This window comes from Sminthopsis crassicaudata, chromosome 6, assembly GCF_048593235.1.
Source record: "Sminthopsis crassicaudata isolate SCR6 chromosome 6, ASM4859323v1, whole genome shotgun sequence".
Classification (NCBI taxonomy): domain Eukaryota; kingdom Metazoa; phylum Chordata; class Mammalia; order Dasyuromorphia; family Dasyuridae; genus Sminthopsis; species Sminthopsis crassicaudata.
Window position 1 is genome coordinate 30,663,950 of NC_133622.1, and position 21,232 is coordinate 30,685,181.

Sequence of the window (21,232 nt, forward strand, 5' to 3'; positions counted from 1 at the left end):
AGTACAGTTAGTAAGAGAGTAAATTATAAGTCAAAACAATTGATGGCCAAGAGATGGTTTATTTCGACAACAAACTCGATGCAAAAATTTTAAATAAAATATTAACAAGGAGATTATAGTAATATATCACAAAGATCATACATTACAATCTGTGGCTTTTACCAGGAATTCAAGATTGATTCAATGTTAGAAAAACTATAAGTGTAAATGAGCATATCAATAACAAAATCAACAAAAATCATATGATTGTTACAATAGATGCAGAAAAAGCTTTTGACAAAATACAACACTAATTTCTATTAAAAACACTAGAAATCATAGGAATAAATGGAATGTTCCTTAAAATGATAAGTTGATTTATCTAAATCCATCAGCAAGCATTACCTACAATGGAGATAAGCTAGAAGCCTTCCCAGTAAGATTGGGGTGAAGCAAGAATGCCTGTTTTCACCTATATTATTCAGTGTTGTACTAGAAATGGTAGCTATAACAATTGAGAGGAAGAAGATATTAAGGGAATTAGAATAGACAACAAGGAAGCAAAAATATCACTCTTTGCCAATGATATAATGGTATGGTTGGAGAATTCTAGAGAATCAACTAAAAATCTAGTTGAAATAATTAGCAACTTTAATTAGGATATAAAAGAAACCCACACAAATCATAAGTAATAAAATCTAGCAGCAAGAGAAAGATAAATTCCACTTAAAATAATTGTAGATAATATAAAATATTTGGATGTCTACCTATCAAGCCAAACTCAGAAACTACATGAAAATAATTCCAAACTCTTTTCACACAAGTAAAGTCAGATCTAAACAATTGGAAAAATATTAATTGCTCATGGGTAGGCTGAGCCAACATAATAAAAATGACTATTTACTTCATTTACTTATGCAATGCAGTACCAAACTACCAAAAAAGCAACAAAATTCTTTTGGAAGAACAAAAGTTCAAGAATATCAAGGGAATCAGTGAAAAAAAAATATGAAAGAAAGCTGCCTAATACTAAATCTTAAACTGTATTACAAAGCAGTAATTATCAATATTATCTGGTACTGGCTTAAGAAAGAGTGGTGGAACAATAAAATAAATCAGGTATACAATACACAGAAGTAAATGAACATCATAATATGGTGTTGATAAATGCAAAGATCCGAGCTTTTGAGACAGGAACTCACTAATTGACAAAAGCTGCTAGGAAAACTGGAAGTAGTATGGCAGAAACTGAGTATAGACCAATACCTTACATGTAAACCAAGATAAAATAAAAATGGGTACATAATTTAGGTATAAAGATTTATATAGACTTATGCAAAGTGAAGAAACTGGATCAAGTGAACATTGTACATGGTAACAGCAATATTTTATGATCACTGTGATCATAGCTAATTTTAGCAATACAATGATCTAAAATTCAGAAGAACTTAAGATGAAAAATGTAAACCTGAATGCAGATCAAAGCATGCTTTTAAAAATCTTAATTTTTCTTATTTTTGTTGTTGTTATTTGTGTTGTCTTTCACAAGACCAATATGGAAATGTTTTTCATGAGTACATATGTGTAATCTTATCACTGCCTCATCAGTGATGGGGAGGAAGGCCACAAAAAATTTGGAACTCAGTTTGAAAAAACATGTTAAAAAATTATTTTTTGCATGTAATTGGAAAAAATGAAATATTAAAAAAGAGGGAAAATTAAGAAGAGAGGAAGGTTTATGGGCAAACATAATAAATTCTGATTTTGCCTACAAGACATCTAGTCTGAGGTGTCCATTGGTGATGTGGCCTTGGAACTTAAGAAAGAGACTATACATATAAACACACACACATACACAGATATATGGGAATTATTTGCATAGAAATTATATTGAACCCATGAGAATCAATGAGATCAAGTTAGGTAGTATAGGAGACAGACCCAAGACAGAGTTCTGGGGGACACCCTTTCCTCATCTCCTATCACTCCTTTGCCTTAGGCCACTATCTCCTCCTTGACCCCTGTCTCACATAATGAAGAGGCCTTCCTCCCTAAGGAGGCTAATCCTTTTTCTACTAGTTCAATCAATCCTATTCAATCCCATCTCCTCTAGAGATTGCTTATCTGTCATTCCCATTCTGTCACTAACTTTCTATCTCTCTCAGTCCACTAATTCATTTCCTATTGTCTACAACTATGCAAATGTGTTCTGAAAAAAAACCAAAAACTCCTCACCTGATCTTTTCCTTTTCATTGCTCTAGATCTTTATATATATATATGATCTTATATATATATATATTATATATATAATATATATATATATAAGATTATATATATATATAATATATATTATATATAATTATATATATAATATATATATATAATATATATATAATATATATATATAATATAAATATATATAATTATATATATAATATATATATATAATATATATAATATATATATATTATATATATAGATCTTTATCCTTTATAGCTATATATATATTATATATATAGATCTTTATCCTTTATAGCTAAAATACTAGGAAAAAAGCTGTCTACAATAGATGCCTCCATTTTCTTTCCTGTCACTCTTAACTCCTTACAAATTCTACTTCTCACCTATCATTCCATTGAAAGGGCTCCCTCCTAAGTTACTAATGATGGGGAGGTTGAAAGGGGGAAAAAAGAATAAAGTAAAAAGTGTCAGCAGAGAACAAAGGAATAACCTACAAGGAAGCAAAAAAAAAGATGGACAGTCATGAATATAATCTCTTCTATGATTAGATATGATTTCTTGAAATGGAAATTTATTTTTACATATTTTGAATCTCTGGGATGTTTTGCTAGGTACACAACAATATTTTGTTTTTTAAAATTTTCTTTTTCTTTTTTTATTTCGTTTTTTCTTGTTTTGTATTTAGTTTTAAATTAATATATTTTTAAAAGTTGCTAATGATCTCTTCTTAGTTGCCAAATTCAATGACCTTTTCTCTGTTCATTCTCATGACCTTTCTGCAGCCTTTTCTCTTTAGTTGATACTCTTCTCTCTCCAGGTTTTTGGGACATTTCTCTCTCCTGGTTTTCCTCCTACTTATCTGACTGTTCCTTCTCAGCCTCCTTTGCTGGATTCTCATCCATGTGTGGTTCAGAAATGGTGAGGGGTCACCATTTAATAAAAAAAGCTGTAGAGATCTCTAGAAGAAAAGCAAAGTTTATAGTATGTTCTGGTGAGAAGGGTGTCCCACCCGTCCAGCAGACAATGGAAGGGAGGAAGCACCTCCCGTGGACAGGGTTAACACTTTAATCCCTAATGCAGATACCCCCTCCCACCATTCACTCCCATCCTCATTGGCTGAGAGTCTCACATTCTAAACTACCCAAGAAATTGAACTTGACCAATAAATATATAGTTGCCCATATTTGATTGAAATAGGGAGAAAATGATGTCATGGGAGGATAGCAGGAAGGGGACTTAAGTATATACCCTTGGATCAAAGCTCAAAGTCCTTCAGGCCTACTCCAACTCTGAAGTAGATGAAGCCTTACTTGATTTTCACTACTGTCTTGAAAGATCTCACCTCATCTCCCTCATCCAGATCCCCACCCTGTAAACATAAATATCCCTTTACATTCTCTCTTGAGCTCTCTTTTCTTTCCCCTCTCAGTACTTCTTTACTTGATAATCTCATCAGCTGCTATTATTATAATTACCCTATGCTAAGAATTTTCTGATCTACTTATTCTCTCCCAAGGACTAGGTTGACCTCAAATCTGGCATCTCCATCTGCCTTTCTGACATCATAAACTAGATGTCTAATAGACATCTTAAACTCAGTATGTCTGAAACAGAACTTGTTAACTTTCCTCCAATCCTGCCCTCTCCTATCTTTCCTTCTCACCAGTCCTTCCAGCTTGCACCTTAGGAATTAGCTTTGACTCCTCCACAGTCACTGATTTCACCTTTGCAACATCTCCTGAATTTATCTCCTTCTCTCCTCTGACAGTGTCATCCCTCTAATACAAGCCCTCATCACTTCATGCTTAGATTATTCCAATAACCTCTTGGGTTTGCCTGCTTCAAATCTCTCCCCACTACAATTCTTCATTCAGTCATCAAAGTGTTTTCCCAAAGCATAGATCTAACCATGCTATCCCCTACTCAATAACCTCCGGTGGCTCCCTATTGCCTCCAGAATCAGATACAAGCCTTCCCTTTGGTATTCAAAACCCTTTATAAACTAGCTACCTCCTACTTTGCCAGGCTTCTTATACCGCACTCCTTGCCATAAACTCTTTGATCCAAAACATTGGCCTATTCCATCTCTTGGCTTTGGGCATTTTCTCTAGGTTTCCCCATGGCTAGAATGCTCTTGTTCCTCTACTCTGACTGCTGACTTCCCTGGCTTCCTTTAAGTCTCAACTAAAAAACCCCTCTTAATTCCACTGCTTTCCCTCTGTTAATTACCTTTTATTCAACCTTAATTACCTTTATAATTTATCCTTATTTATTATATTATCTATTTACTTATTTTTATTTATTACCTTAATCTATTATTATTTTAACATTATTTGTTTATTATCTTTATTATTTCAACATTATTTGTTTGTTATTTGTTTGTTATTATTCTTATTTATTACCTTTATTATTTATCCTTATATCTTTATAATTTATCCTTAATTACCTTTATTTATTTTTATGTATACTGGTTTTCACATTGCCGTTGCTAGCAGTTTGTAAACTCCTCAAGGACAGGGAATGCTTTTTGCCTCTTTTTATATTCCCAGTGATTAGTACAGTTTCTGACACACTAGTTTGTTAATAAATGTTTGATTGCTTGTTTTCTTAGTTTTGTGTTAGTTTATGATGTAGATTGACTTTTAAAGTGAAATTCTTGTTTATTCTTTTTAGACAAGATCTTTACTTACTCTGCTTGACTTTGTCTCAATCTTTCTCTACTATCAACTTTCTACCTGGCCTCTTCAACAGGATTCCTGCCTCCCTCTAAAAACAAACCAGACTTTATTGAACCCCATCCTGAGGTTTTGTTAGGCTTTCTATATGTATACTCCAATTTCTCTTTCCTTTGACCTCTCAGTGGATTTATAGCCTATGAGGTGGTAGTTTTTCAGCTCCACTGTCACAATGCTACTTTTATCCTCTGGAAGCAAATCCAGAAAGAAAGAAAGAAAGAAAGAAAGAAAGAAAGAAAGAAAGAAAGAAAGAAAGAAAGAAAGAAAGAAAGAAAGAAAGAAAGAAAGAAAGAAAGAAAGAAAGAAAGAAAGAAAGAAAGAAAGAAAGAAAGAAAGAAAGAAAGAAAGAAAGAAAGAAAGAAAGAAAGAAAGAAAGAAAGAAAGAAAGAAAGAAAGAAAGAAAGAAAGAAAGAAAGAAAGAAAGAAAGAAAGAAAGAAAGAAAGAAAGAAAGAAAGAAAGAAAGAAAGAAAGAAAGAAAGAAAAAGAGAAAGAAAAAGAGAAAGAAAGAAAGAAGCATACCACTGCCCAGCTTGAACCCTGTAAGTCCCATATTTCAGTCCAAACCATGATACTCATAGTGACCAAGGGAATCAGGATAGAGACTTCTTCAGAATAAGCCAATAGCCCATAATTCTTTTTCTTTTTCCTTTTATAACTTCAAGTAACAGGAACTGACTTCTTAGATGTAGCTTTCCTCTTTTAAATTAGACTAAAAAAACATGAAGTGAGGCAAAGTACAATATGTAGAACCAGGAAAACAATATCCTCAATTGTGACAATAATATAAATAGAAAAACAGAACAAGATCACAAATTGGACACTGTAATCATAATGATCAAGTGTGACGTCAAAGAAGAGATTTGGGAATATATTTTTCTTCTTTGAAGAGAAAGAAGAAAAGTTATGAAGTACTGCATATATTGTATGCCTTGGTTGACATGTAGGTTAGTTTTGCCAAATTACTTTCTCCCTCTTATCTTTTTAATTTTTTATTATAAGGGATGTCTCTCTAGGGTAGGTGAAGATTGAAGAGCATATTGGAAATAAGGTCAAACAAAAAAATATATATATATACATAAAAAAGTTTAAATAAAATTTTAAAATGAAGAAAAAGTAAATTAGTTAAAATATGAGCTTTGTCATGACATACCTCTCAGATTGGCTAAGATGACAGGAAAAGGTAATGATGAATGTTGGAGGGGATGTGGAAAAACTGGGACACTAATACATTGTTGGTAGAATTGTGAACTGATTCAACTATAATGGAGAGCAATTTGGAACCATGCTCAAAGAGCTATCAAACTGTGCATACTCTTTGACTCAGCAATGTTTCTACTGTACCCCAAAGAGATCTTTAAAAAGGGAAAGGGACCCATATGTGCAAAAGTGTTTGTGGCAGCCCTTTTTGTAGTGGCAAGAAATTGGAAACTGAATGGATGTCCATCAGTGGGAGAATGGCTGAATAAGTTATGGTATATGAATGTTATGGAATATTATTATTCTGTAAGAGACAACCAACAAGATGATTTCAGAGAGGCCTGGAGAGATTCACATAAACTGATGCTAAGTGAAATGAGCAGAACCAGGAAATCATTGTACACGGCAACAGCAAGATTATACGATGATCAATTCTGATGGACGTGGCTCTTTCCAACAATGAGATGATTCAGGCCAATTCCAATGATCTTGTGATGAAGAGAGCCATCTATACCCAGAGAGAGGACTATGGGAACTGAGACTATGACATAGAATTTTTACTTTTTTTATTGTTATTTATTTGTATTTTGTTTTCTTTCTAATTTTTTTTCCCCTTTTGATCTGATTTTTCTTGTGCAACATGATATTTATAGAAATATGTATGGAAGAACTGCACATGTTTATCAGATGTTGGATTACTTGCTATCTAGTGGAGGGGTAGGATGAAGGGAGGGAAAAATTTTGGAATACAATGCTTTGCAAGGGTGAATGTTGAAAATTATCCATGCATGTGTTTTGAAAATAAAAGGTTTTAATAATAATTTTTAAAAGATATGAGATTTGTTAGGGACTAGGAGGTTGTGAAATTTCCATCCTTGAAAACATAAGTATATGACTATGCCAGTTTGATCTGGCAGACTCCCGTTCTACCTTCGCCTTCCTAATACATATGTCCAAGACCTGGCTGCTTTAGGATAAGGTGATGTTCATTCTGTTTTATTCATCCAATGGTGAAATTACCAAGAATGGGAAATCTGTTCTTGAAATGGTTCTAGGTTGTGAGATGTTTCTGCTTTTTCCTTGTTTGCCTTGGGGATAGTAAGTGAATATTTCACATGGGGATTTCTACAAAGGTCGCACAGTCACTTCCAAAGATTGAACTCGTGTTGGATGAAGCATCTGTTGCTTTGTCACCAGACTCTTTCTCTGGTCTAAAACCAAAAGTAGCAGCTGGAACTAAGCAAAGCCAGGGAATCTGGCAGCTTAGGTTGATTAAAAAGGAACTTGGCAAGAGGGGGAAATCCAGTTTCTTTTGATAATTATAGTATTTCAGTAAGATTACTTCCAAAGAAGAAAATGAGACAGAAGCTTCCTGAAACTTTGGAGGAATTGCAAAGAATGAACTCAGTCCCACAAAACGAAATGAAATTTAATTTAGTGAATGTTTCTTAATTGCCAGCTCTGTGCTGAGTGGAAGCATCTTGCTTCCCATGTGAAATGACAGGGAGAAGAGTCTGCGTGTTGCTGATCAGCAAGGATTTTCTGGTATATTAACTTTAAAAAATGGAAAAGATTGTGAATTTTGATCAAAGCTAATTTTGCCGTTGATTGCTTTACTTGTATGGCTATGCAGAGATAAGCCCAAAGGGTCTAGAGAAAGCCAGGCAGCCCAAAGCTCTCAGGATTGAGACTGGTAGGTAGTGGAACTGAGGATGCCTGTGGGCATTCCTAGCCAGCAGCTGCCAGAATCCTTGATTCTATCTGGGTCTGGCAAAGTGACACACCCAACAGAGAAATCTTTACCAGCAGAATAACACTTTAGCAAGAGACTACTTGTACTGAAGTAATAATAAGGAAGTCTTAAAATCAGTGGATTCCTCTGTGAAACTAGGGGAGATATCATCCCCAGCTAGGAGTAAGGACATTGCTCCATTGTGGTCCCTGTGCATGTTTACTTCTGCCACCGAGGGTATGTAGAATTGTGGGAGAGCAAGGGACTGATAACAAATCTTGGTGTGCTGTTTAAGGAAATGCCTTTTGCTTTGAACCAATTATATTCCTCTGGCTGACTAGGAAGAAAAATACATTAGTGGAACAATTTTATTTGTGTTATAGTTGTGTCTCCTAGAATGTAGAAGAGCTATTCTCGGGGGTCTCCAGGAGTGGGAGCTGTCCCAGGTTCTACCTCCAGGATTACACATCCATACAGAGCAGTATCAGGAAGCGCCAGAGTAGTGCCAGTCCCAGGGAGGCAACCAAGAGAGCATGAGTTTGGGAGTCATAGGACTTAGGTTCAAATACATCTCTGAGTGTACGCTCTGTGGTTGATGCGACACGTGCTCTGTTTGCGGTACTGGCTTTCTTGCCATGTTATCATACATGTACGGATGCTGCAATGTGCTATATGTTTTCTGCATATATGTACAGCTCAGTCATGACCTGAGTTTAACATGTGCTGTAGATTCTCTGCTCTGCATTTTATCTGTTACCTGCACTACTGTACTTGCAATTCCAGATACATGCATTTTTCTATGCAGCTGATTATCTGTTCACTTAGGTCTCTTATGATGAATGTTTATGGGTATCTGGGTAATTTGCTTTGGGGAGAAACCATTTTCACTCAGGAGCCATGGAGGAGGACTGAGGCAATCATGCTTTATTGCTGATGGCTATTCAGAATGAATCTAGGAATGGGAGTGGGAGACTCTGACCTCTCTTCTTTCAAAATTTTATCATTTGTCTAAATTTTATTTGCTGTTAAGCCAGAAAGTATCAAAAGTAGTATCTAGCTCCTCTGTTAGATGATTGTGTATAGTAGAAGACTTTGCTCTCTCCCCAGGCATAAGGGGGAAGGGAAAGACCTAATCTCAGCCCGGGAGCACTCTCCCTGCTTTGAGCTGACTCTGAGGGCTGGGGCTTGAGGAATGGTAAACCTAACGTTATCTGGAAGAGGCCCTAGTCACTCTTACATAGCTCCCTGAAGATGAGATAGATAACTTGGGTGACCCTGAAAAGAGGAGGCCAGAAAACAGCAGCGGAGAGCATGGCCCAGAATAAATGACCAGAATTCTGGCAACTGCCAGAATCCCTTTATTTGATAGCAGAAAGCCTAGCAAAGTGACATCCCCCACAGAGAATGCCATACCAGCAGAGTAACATGCTATCAAGAGACGACTTGGATTGTAATCATTGTAAGACCAGCAGATCCCTCTGTAAAATCAGGGGAAATACCAGCCCCAGCTAGAGCGGGCCCAGGGGCATCGGGAATATTGTCATGGTGGAGGGCTGAGTTGCCCTCCATGAGCAGTCCCCAGTGGTGGATTCCTCACATGTCATCCCTCACATGTCATTAAAGCGTGCTCGCTTTAATCACTGAAGAGGTATAGATTTGTAGGACAATAAACGTTATCTTTTTAAGGGCAGGAGAATGTTCTATAACAAGTCCTGGTGTGGTATTTAATTAAGTATCCTTTGCTTTAGACTAATTATTTTCTTTGGCTGATCAGAAGAAAAAAAGTAATGGGATGTGTGAGAGGGGAGCAGGGGAGCTTTTCAGTTATAGTTGTGAGTTGCTGTAGACATACAGAATTATTTTGAGGGGCAGCTAGGTGGTGCAGTGGATAGAGCACCAGCCCTGAATTCAGGAGGACCCCAGTTCAAATCTGGTCTCAGACACTTAACACTTCCTAGCTGTGTGACCCTGGGCAAGTCACTTAACCCCAGCCTCAGGGGAAAAAAAAAAGAAAAAAAAATTAATTATCTTGAATCTAGAATGACTATTCTGGAAGTCCACATATAAGTGGAAGCTATCCCAGGTTCTACATTTAAGGTCAAACATGTTTATAAGGATTGTTTTTGCTTTGATTTTGGATTATAGAGACAGTGGCTATCAAAGAGCATCCATTTTTTGCCCTTGGAAGGAGTCTGTTTGAATCACTGACTATATTGTATTTAAGTGAAAGGATACTCTACTTTTATTTCTCACTCTCCGCTAAATTCCTTTTGTCAAAAGTCTGTGTGCACCTTAGTATTTGATTGGCTAGTGCACCTCAATAACTGAGCCATTAATCAATTCAATTCAAGCAAGATTTTTTAAATTGATTATTTTTTTATAATAGCCTTTTATTTTTCAAAACATATGCAAAGATAGTTTTCAACATAGATAGATGCTCTATCTACTGCACCACTTAACTGCCCTAATCAGTGTCTACTGACCAACTGACCCACAGGATATTTCTATTCAGCCTCTATTAGACAAGCCGACCTCTGAGGTCAGCCTGGAAGTTCCATGAGTCTGTGACACTGTTTCCCAATTACTGTACTATTCTGTCCCCCATCTGCTCCAAAACACAGTATCACTGCTCCCATTTTGCTACTGGTAACAAATTCAGAACGCTCAGCCAAGTGTTATCTCAATTCTCTGTCCAGATGGTAAGTTTTCCCCCTACTTCTTAGTCATTTTATGCCTTTATGAAGAGAATTATGTAGATTTTGGTCATGAGAGAGGAAGAGAGGAGGGAAGACAATAAGCATTTCTATAATACTTACTACATCCCAGGCACTACTTTTACAAATGTTATCTCATTTGATCCTTACAACAAACTGTGAAGTAGGGGATGTTATTATTCTCATTTTACAGTTGAGGCAAACAGCTGTTAAATGTTTAGTGCAAGATCATATGGCTAAGTGGCTGAGGTTTCCCTAACTCCAGGCCCAGTGCTCTAGTACGGTGACCACCTGTTTTTTTTTGCTTTGATTCAGATCATGTTCAAGGTACTAGTAAAGAGCCACTGGAATGACAGGCTCGTTCGGCCTTCCTTCCCGCCTTTCTTCCTTCCTTCCTTCCTTCCTTCCTTCCTCCTTCCTTCCTTCCTTCCTTCCTTCCTTCCTTCCTTCCTTCCTTCCTTCCTTCCTTCCTTCCTTCCTTCCTTCCTTCCTTCCTTCCTTCCCTCCTCCCCCCTCCCGCCCTCCTCCTTCCTCCTTCCTTCCTTCCTTCCTTCCTTCCTTCTTTCCTTCCTTCCTTCCTTCCTTCCTTCCTTCCTTCCTTCCTTCCTTCCTTCCTTCCTTCCTTCCTTCCTTCCTTCCTTCCTTCCTTCCTTCCTTCCTTCCTTCCTTCCTTTCTTCCTTTCTTCCTTCTTTCCCTCCTTTCTTCTTCTTTCCCTCCTCCCTCCCTCCCTCCTTCCTTCCTTCCTTCCTTCCTTCCTCCTTCCTTCCTTCCTTCCTTCCTTCCTTCCTTCCTTCCTTCCTTCCTTCCTTCCTTCCTTTCTTCCTTTCTTCCTTCTTTCCTTCCTTCCTTCCTTCCTTCCTTTCTTCCTTTCTTCCTTCTTTCCTTCCTTCCTTCCTTTCTTCCTTTCTTCCTTCTTTCCTTCCTTCCTTCCTTCCTTCCTTTCTTCCTTTCTTCCTTTCTTCCTTCTTTCCTTCCTTCCTTCCTTCCTTCCTTCCTTCCTTCCTTCCTTCTTTCCTTCCTTCCTTCCTTCCTTCCTTCCTTCCTTCCTTCCTTCCTTCTTTCCTTCCTTTCTTCCTTCTTTCCCTCCCTCCCTCCCTTCCTTCCTTCCTTCCTTCCTTCCTTCCTTCCTTCCTTCCTTCCTTCCTTCCTTCCTTCCTTCCTTTCTTCCTTCTTTCCCTCCCTCCCTCCCTCCCTCCCTCCTTCCTTCCTTCCTTCCTTCCTTCCTTCCTTCCTTCCTTCCTTCCTTCCTTCCTTCCTTTCTTCCTTCTTTCCCTCCCTCCCTCCCTCCCTCCCTCCCTCCTTCCTTCCTTCCTTCCTTCCTTCCTTCCTTCCTTCCTTCCTTCCTTCCTTCCTTCCTTCCTTCCCTCCCTCCCTCCCTCCCTCCCTCCCTCCCTCCCTACCCCTCCTTTCTTTCTTTCTTTCTTTCTTTCTTTCTTTCTTTCTTTCTTTCTTTCTTTCTTTCTTTTCTTTCTTTCTTTCTTTCTTTCTTTCTTTCTTTCTTTCTTTCTTTCTTTTCTTTCTTTCTTTCTTTCTTTCTTTCTTTCTTTCTTTCTTTCTTTCTTTCTTTCTTTCTTTCTTTCTTTCTTTCTTTTGTAAGGGAAAAGAAGTCTGCATATTCCATTATGGTTGTAGATGGCTCTGGTAATAACTTCAGACAACAGATCAGTATAATTTCAACAGCTCTTAGGAGATAGTCCACTGCTCCAAAATAACCCTCATGCTCTGAAAAAAGTGCTTTCAATCGCCCCTTGGACCAATTATCCAATGAATATGAAAGAAGTCTTGTGGAAATGGTATTAATTTGCAAATCATTTCCATCAAATACCACCTAGTTCATATTCTCATTGAGAGTCCACATTCATGCTACTGAGCCAATGTTGTTGGCGATGGTGATTAGAGTCACTATGTCTCGATTCCTTTTGCTGACAGCCTCTCTTTTCTCCTTGTTCATCATGTTTCTAAAACTAGAGGCTACAATCCAGCTTGGCAATGAAAACTTCTTGTAGTCCCCTCCCTAGTCCATCCCGATATTCAATCCATTAGATTTTCAAGAAACTCTTCAAAAGTGGTACAGCCAAACAGAAGACAGCAAAGACCAAAAAAAGTTCCTTCTCCAAAACTGGTACCAGTAACATGCTTATAATTATCATTTGAATATACTGCCAAGATGCTAATCTCAGAGCTGATGTTCACCAGAAAAAGAAGATATGGATTTTTCAGGATTCTTCCTCTAAGATAGAGATGAGAAATAAATTTAATGTATATTTCAGAAGTTTTGTTTTAGAATGGTCTGACATTTGAATAACTTTCAAAACAGGCTTTGGTAGAGAATATGAAACTTTAAAAGTGCTTGCATGACATATTTAACCTACATTGCTGTCTAGGGGAGGAGATGGGAGAAAGGGAAGGAGAAAAATTTGGACATGGTTTTTCAAGGGTGAATGTTGAAAATTATCTTTGTGTGTATTGGAAAGTAAAAAGCTATTATTAAAAAAAAATTCCTGCATAGAATTTGAATTTTCACAGTCCCTAATATTTGTCAGTCAAAGGAGGAAATACTGAGAGTCTGGGAGGGATGAGAATTGCAGGACTTTCAACATTTCCAGAAGCAGAAAGTCTTAGATATGTCATGAGAAAGCTTCTTATTACTACCCAGAGATGAGAACAATACAAATCAGGAGAAGATTCACATTATTGTAGCTGTGGTTTCCAAAGAACCACCATTAGAATTATGACTACTACAGCTCAAGTATCATAAATGTTTAAAACCTGATATTTTTTTTTTTTTTTTTTTTTTTTTTTTTTTTTTGAGGCTGGGGTTAAGTGACTTGCCCAGGGTCACACAGCTAGGAAGTGTGAAATGTCTGAGACCAGATTTGAACTCGGGTCCTCCTGAATTCAAGGCTGGTACTCTATCCACTGCGCCACCTAGCTGCCCCCTAAAACCTGATATTAAAAATGATCCTATGCACTCATTTCTTTGTGCTATGAAAATACTATATATTAAGTACTTTTGACTTTTTAAAAAGCTATTTATATAAGCATTACTCTTGGAAGGAGGAGACTTGAAATTTCAGTTGGGAAAGGAACTACTTGGGATCTTGATATTCTTGTTTGTAAAATAAGGAGGCTGGACAAGGAGATTCTCTCAGCTCCTTTCTAGATGTAAGATTCTATAAGTATATAAAGAGAAGAAAGTAGAGCAGTCCAGGAGTTTTCAAAGAGAAAGCTTAATATCTTTTGGGAATTTCAACAAAGTTTTGTAGTCTAAGTAATAATAATAGCTGACAATTATATAGTATCTTAAAGTCAGTAAAGTACTTTACAGATTTTACACAATTTGATTTTCTTATCAGTCCTCTTGGATGGATGGATATCTTAACTGTAATTGCCCCCATTTTTATAGATGAAGAAACTGAGGCTTGAAGATTCACCCAGTGATGAAGTACCAAAGAATGCAAGCTTTCTCAGCGGACTCTCAGCTACTGTGTTAGCTATTACACCTAGCCATCTCTCTATTTATGAAGTACAAGAGCTGTGAATGTTATAATTCTGTGCAAATTTCTCACATGGGTTTTATGGCAAGAAAGAAGTAGAGAGTCAGAATAAGGGAAGGAAAAAAAATGAAATAGTAATTTTTTTTTTTTAACCAAGAAAATTTGCTAACAAATGTGCTATCATTTGGGTATTATCTTTGTTCAGTTATTTCACCCATGTCTATCTCTTTGTGACCTCAGTTGGGGTTTTCTTCACAAAGATACTAGAGAGTCTCCAGTTCATTTTAGAGATGAGAAACAGGTCTAAGTGACTTGCCCAAGGTCCCATGGCTGGTCAGTGTCTGAGGTCATATTTGAACTTGGGAAGATGGATCCTACTTACTGATGCTCTAAGCACAGTGGTGCCATATAGCTGCTCTTTGGCTTGCACATTGGAAAATCGGCTGGAGAATAAGAGACAATTACAAATTAATCTTCATAAATCAATGCAAGATCCCAGAAATCAATCAACTAACATTTATTTATTAAACATTTATCATGTGCCAGAGTAAGCTAGGTAAAAAAGGAAAAGGAAACAGTCCTTCATCTCAAAGGTTTCCATTCTATCAGTAAATTATTAGACAATTATCGGTATAGGTAATTATCGGTAAATTATCCGACAATATTAGATCACCACCAAAATTAAGTAGGAACAACTAGTACTCAGTTTGCAATCCTGTCAACTTTTATAAATGATGTTTTAAAAACAAGTTGGTGGAAAGACGGGGATTATGAGATGTCAGAGGAAACAATGATATGTAGGACCTCATGTAATCTACAAAAGTTAGTAATACAAAGGATCAATATTTAAATGGCAGATTTAGAAGGCTGCATCCCTTACAAGAGCCCTGTGAGTTTCCTAGCTCCTTTTCCTTAGTTAGCAGGAAAAAAGATCTAAGACATTACGTGAGAATCTATCTATCTATATAAGTATTTGTTAAGATTATATTTAAAGGCGGAGATTTCGTTTTTTAATAATATTGTAAGATTGGTCTTAACATATATTGGATCACGTGCCCAGGGTGGAGAAAAGGGAGGGAAAAAATTTAGAACACAGGAGTGAATGTCAAAAATTATCCGTGAATATATTTTGAAAATAAAAAGGTATAATTAAAAAAAAAAAAAAGATTGTGTGTGTGCACATGCAACATAAGTCTGTCTACATGGGTGTCTATAATAGGATTCATGGAGGCATTATAGATATTTCTGGAATTTTAGCCAGTCTTTTCCAAGGAATATTGAGGTTACTGCCTTGAAGAAAGTGGAGGAGACATCTTTTTCTCTAGTCCCTTAGAGAGATACTAATGTAGCATGACATCCATTTGTCCTCCCCCCACTCTCCCTGGCAAATATTGCTAATTTATGGTTACAGCTATTTATTTTCAACAAATGGTACTTCCTTGGTCACCAGCCCTTAAGGAGTTTAGTCTCTTCCCAGCAAACACTAGTTGCACAAAATACCATCACAAAGAGCAAATATCAAATATTTAGTTAATCCATGTATCCAAGCAAAGTGGAGCAGAAATTGGAGACTTTACACAGATTTAAATACACCAGAAAAATACACAAGGCTGAATGAAGAACAAGGTATGATCTTATCTCAAACCAAGAGAAAAAGAGACCCAGATCTCACTCAAGGGGAGAGTCTTTCTCCGAAGTCTCTGGGGGGAAATCAGGGACATGTTGAAGAGCGGGTTTCCTCAACACATCTGTCTGTTGTCTCTCCTCACCCCTCCCCACCCAGAGTCAGTCCCAAAGAATCTCTGGAGTCATGTGTCATCTCAAAGAATGTGTCTCCTCCCTTTCCAAGCTGGCTCAAAGGTGTAGAATCAATTCTACCCATCAGGATCTACAACATAGCATCAGCACTCTGCAGTTATGTCAGATGCCCAGTAGGATGAAAAATGTCCCACGCTTTGCTGGAAAACCATGTCACACTTTTGTTGAAAGCATCCGTTGTATAGAGTAGAATGTTAGGTCCTGGGAGAAATACAAAGTTTAGTTATTTGCTTTGAAGGAGTTTCATGCTCTTGGATTCTGGGTATTGATTAAGAGAAGTAGCTGGGAGACTCTGCCAGGATTTTCTCAGTCTCAAACTTCCAATCCAGAGTGTGAGTGGTACGGAAGGACTATTCCCCCAACATCTGGATCTGGAACCCTTTACCACACTGCTTCTTTCACTGGTTTATTCTTGCCACATCCATTCATATTTTTTCTTAGTCTTCATTCTTCAACTTCTTTATAGCTTCTGACCCTCTTAATTAAGATGTGATCTCTTTCTTGCAATTCCCTTTTCTCCTGAATTCCCTAATTTCTTGAAGCTTTCATCATCCTATTGACCATGTTATCAGCATCTTTCCCTTCCACTCTTCTTCCTAATTTATATACTAAGTTCAGGCTTTTTTCCCTCTCTCACTTCTTCATCTGTGAATTGATCTCATTTAAAGAAGCCAATCTGTATGGTGACTATTTCCAAATCAGCCCTGACCTCTTAAGCTACCTTATTTTGGTTCCATGTTTCTTCTTTTTTTTCTCCTCTTCTAGTTTCAATGAGACCTTATAGAGCTTGTGCTGAATAGGTTTCTGCTTTTCCAGGAAAAAAAGCCCTTAGTGAGGATAGGTTTTTAGGTGTCTCTGGACTTTTTTCTTTGGCACAAATGACTTTGGGATTCCCCATATGGCCAGAGCATAAAAATCCCTTCCTATTCACTTGGCAATTGTGAGGGATAGAAAATCCTATCCAAAAATGACTACTCAAAGATCACTCATAGAAAAGCAGAATTATTTATTAGAATCTCGAGAAGCGGACCCCATCCTGGTCTGTGAGCCAGATTCCCAGCAGGAGAGAGCCACTCTCTTGAAGATGTTCATAACTTTTATACATTTCAGACAAAGAACCTCTAAAATCCCACCCTCCATAGGTTGTGATTGGTCATATTTGGTCCGTGGAATGCAGCTGACAATGTGATTTATAGCTTTTTCGGCCACATATAGGTTAATCCCTATTTGGGCAAAGGAATGCAGCCTAGGCCTTCACGTGACTGGGGCCTATAGGCCTGACTTTACATTAGCTAGCAGTCTCTGATCAATATGTGCTTAATCTGTAAGTTCTTCACCATATCCTACTTCATACTTGCTCCACACAGCAGGTAGGAAAAACAGTAGCTAGAACTAGAATTCTAGTCCCGAAGACAGAAAAACCTGAGACTCTCTCAGATACTTCCTAGCTGCATGATCATGGAATCTGGATGGATAGATGAGCTAGAAGTGATTCCTACCCTGGGATTCCTGTTTCCTCTAACACAAATACATATTATCAACCACCTAGGTTCCAAATACTATGGAAGTATTGTATCAAAGTATTGCAACTTACCAGGATAGCAGAGGAAATCTCAAGACTAGCACCCGTGAAGGGACAACTCTAGATCTTTTTCATAGTGTGAGCCTTTAATCCACACTGCAGCAAAGTAGAATCTGACTTCCCAAGAACTAAGTGGGTTAGAGTAATAGCATCTGCTCTTTTCCTTAGTTTCCTTTAATAAGCCGACTTCCAACAGATAATTATAGGGAGTGATTAGAAACAGTGGATCCAAGCAGGTGTCAAGATGCTATATAGCATACTATGTCTCAATGTGTGTTTATCACTGTAGAGGATTATTAACCCTGTCTTCTTTGCTCAGTTATCTAAGGAGGGAGCACCTTTTTCAATATGCTAAACAAGGGAAAACAGCTATTCCTAATAAACTTTCCCTCAATCTTCACTTTCCCAATCCTTATGACACTGCATGAATCTTATATTTTCAATTCTTGTCACTTCTACATATAAAAAGTTTGATTAAACTTTTTTATACATAAAATATTTACACAAACAGAGACACTTTTATATATAAAAAGTAACGTATATACAGTTTGAGAGACATAATTTCTGGATAGTCATTTAATTAATTATGGCTACTGAATAATTAATGAAAGATGCTCATTTATTTGTCTTTTTTGAACCAAAGACAGATCATGGTGACCTATTGATTTTTATATGCCCACAGGAAAGTGGGTATTAGATGGAAATCAATGCTGATTGGTTAACAATTAATGGGAAGAATAAATATAATAAGAGGGAGGTCTACTCTACTAAGGGGTTGGGGAACTTGACTTTGATTAGATCAGTCTTACTCTGGGCCACCTTTGCCCCGCCCAATATTAAGCAGAATGCAATGGATTTCCTCTGCTAGATGGGATTTGACTAGGTTTAGGAGAAAGCTAATCCAATCTCATTATCAGCAATGTCCTTCAGATACTGGCTGACTAACCTAGAAAGGGGCTGATTTCTGAAAGAGGAAATAGAAATGGAGGGAAAAACTTAGTCCTAATTCAATCATTGGTTGTTGATATAAGAGAGAAATCAACCTTTCTCTCACCACTGCCACTAGTTCTTCCCTCTGGGAGCAACTGAGCAGATCTACTCCTTTCACATCTCAGTTCTTCACCTGTGTCAAGGCTGCCATCACATTCTATGATGACTGCTTTGATAGAAGTGATTAATTAAATATCCAGGCTACCTTTAACTGATTTTCACCTTCTTGGATGCTTTCCTTTCTATGCTCTTTAGCTTATCAATATTCTTTCGCAAATAAAATATGGCCCAGAAATGGCCACTGTGTTTTAGTTATAATCTAATTAAAGTGAAGAACAGTGGAATCATTCTTTTCCAAGTTCTAGTCATCACACTCTCAATGGAACATAAGATTACATTAGTTTTCTTGGCTGCTAAAGCACATTCTTGACTCAGATTGAGTTTGCAGTGTAGTAAAACTCCTAGATAATTTGTAGGACCACCTCTCCCTTCCCCAAACCCTCTCCCCAAGCATAAGGCTTTACATTTATCCCCGTTAAATTTCATCTTATTCAATCTGTTGCATTGTTCTAGATCTGTCAAGATTTTTGGGGGGATTCTGATTGTCATTGATTGGGTTAACTATCCTTTCTCCCCAGTTCTGTGTCTTCAGATTTGATAAATATGTCATATATAATATCTAAGTCATTGACTAAAAATACTAATGCCAGACAGAGATCCCTGGGGAATATTACACTGGATATTATCCTTCAGACATCAAGCCATGAATGGCTACTCTTTGGCTTTGATCATTCAACCAATTCATATCTATATCTATCTATAGATATATCTATATATATCTATATATATGTAACCTACATATTTTTGTATTGTGTCCATAGAGATAGCAAAAGAAACTTAGTCAAAGTTTCATTTCTTTGATCCCTTATTTCATTCTCTTGATCTGGGTCTAATGACTACATCAAAAAGGGAGCTAAGGTTAGTCTGGCATGACCTATTCTAGATGAAGTCTATTGTCTTTTTTTCTAGATGATCACCAGTGATTATGTTAACAATACATTCTACTACCTTTCAGACACCTTGGCCAATAATTTGCATGCCCCATTTTCTTCCTTTTTGTTGAAAAACCAAATGACATTTATACTTCTGCATCTTGTGATATGATTTTTTTTCTTTTTTTAATGTTAAACATGTTAGAAACATATGTTAAATTCAATATATGCATACATATTTATATAATTATTGTGTTGCATAAGAAAAATAAAATCTGACTAAAAAAAAAGAAGCAACAGAATAAAATGTAAGCAAGCAACAACAAAAAGAGTGAAAATGCTATGTTGTAATGCACACTCATTTCTCACAGTCCTCTCTCTGGGTGCAGACAGCTTTCTCCATCACAAGACAATTGGAACTGATTTGGTTCATCTCATTGTTGAAGATGGCCACATCCATCAGAAGTAATCATCACATAGTATTGTTGTTGCCGTGTACAATGATCTCCTGGTTCTGCTCATTTCGCTTAGCAAAAATGATTTCTTTTCTTTATGCCAACAAAGACCACTGCCAGTGGTTCAGGAATCACATCTTCCAGTTCTTTCCAGACCCTGACACAAAGTACATACTTGAACAATATAATTTGCTTTTATCAGGAGCAGCTATCTCTCCAAGGAACCATCTCTCCACTTACTTTGAATATTGATTTCTTATAAGTCATTTTTCTTCCATCCTTTTCAGTGCAAAGATCATTCCCTTTGGTGGAACTATCTCCCATAACAAAAATTATAATTTATAATTATAAATTATATCATAATTATTATATTAATAATATTATTATATTATATAAATTATAATTTATTTATAAGTTATAAGTCCAAAAATGTATGTTTCATTCTGTACCACTGGTCCATCACTCCTTTGTTGGGGTAGCATGATCCAACTTTGGACTTCTGAAATCATTTTTGGTGACTCTAGAATTTTGATCCAAATGATCTCTTCTATGCTTCGCCATATTTCAAGAATTCCTCCTTTCAAAACTGACATTTAAAAGGCACTTTGAGGAGCAGCTAGGTGGCGCAGTGGATAGAGCACCATCTCTGAATTCAGGAGGACCAGAGTTCAAATCCGGTCTCAGACACTTAACACTTCCTAGCTGTGTGACCCTGGGCAAGTCACTTAACCCCAGCCTCAGAAAATAAAATAAAATGCACTTTAATATTTGAAAAAGTGATATAGAAAGGGCATTTTCTTCTCCATTTTGTTAATGAGCACCATGGAATTTAATTTTGTTTCAGCTAAACACCTCTGGCTATTGAAAATCAATCTCTAAGGGCTTCTATATCAAAAAGATTCTAGTTAATATGATTTCCAGAGAATATACTTACATACATGTATATACATACACAGTATATATGTTTATATACTATGTATACATGCATATGTGTATTTTTATTAATTTTATAATTATACTTTTTTTTTTACAATATATATGCATGAGTAATTTTTTTATAACATTATCCCTTGTATTCATTTTTCCAGATTTTCCCCTCCCTCCCTCTACTCCCTCCCCTAGATGATAGGCAATCCCATACATTTTACATCACACATATATATTTAATAGGCAAGGGGGAAATAACCACAGTTCAGGATAATCACAGAAACCCAAGCTATTTTTCAGGGGACCAGTTTCATTCAGTTTCTAACAACAAGCAAAAAAGTGACTCATCATTGTCTGAATCAGTGTGTAA

The 21,232-nt window shown here is 36.8% G+C and overlaps 1 long non-coding RNA gene and 1 pseudogene across 4 annotated transcripts in view; one reads left to right on the forward strand and one right to left on the reverse strand.

The window, feature by feature from the left end:
* LOC141546112 (uncharacterized) overlaps positions 1–21,232 on the forward strand; it is a 118,674-nt gene that overhangs the window by 23,615 nt on the left and 73,827 nt on the right. The window lies entirely within an intron of this gene.
* Positions 7,266–12,827, reverse strand: LOC141546199 (pantothenate kinase 2, mitochondrial pseudogene; annotated as a pseudogene).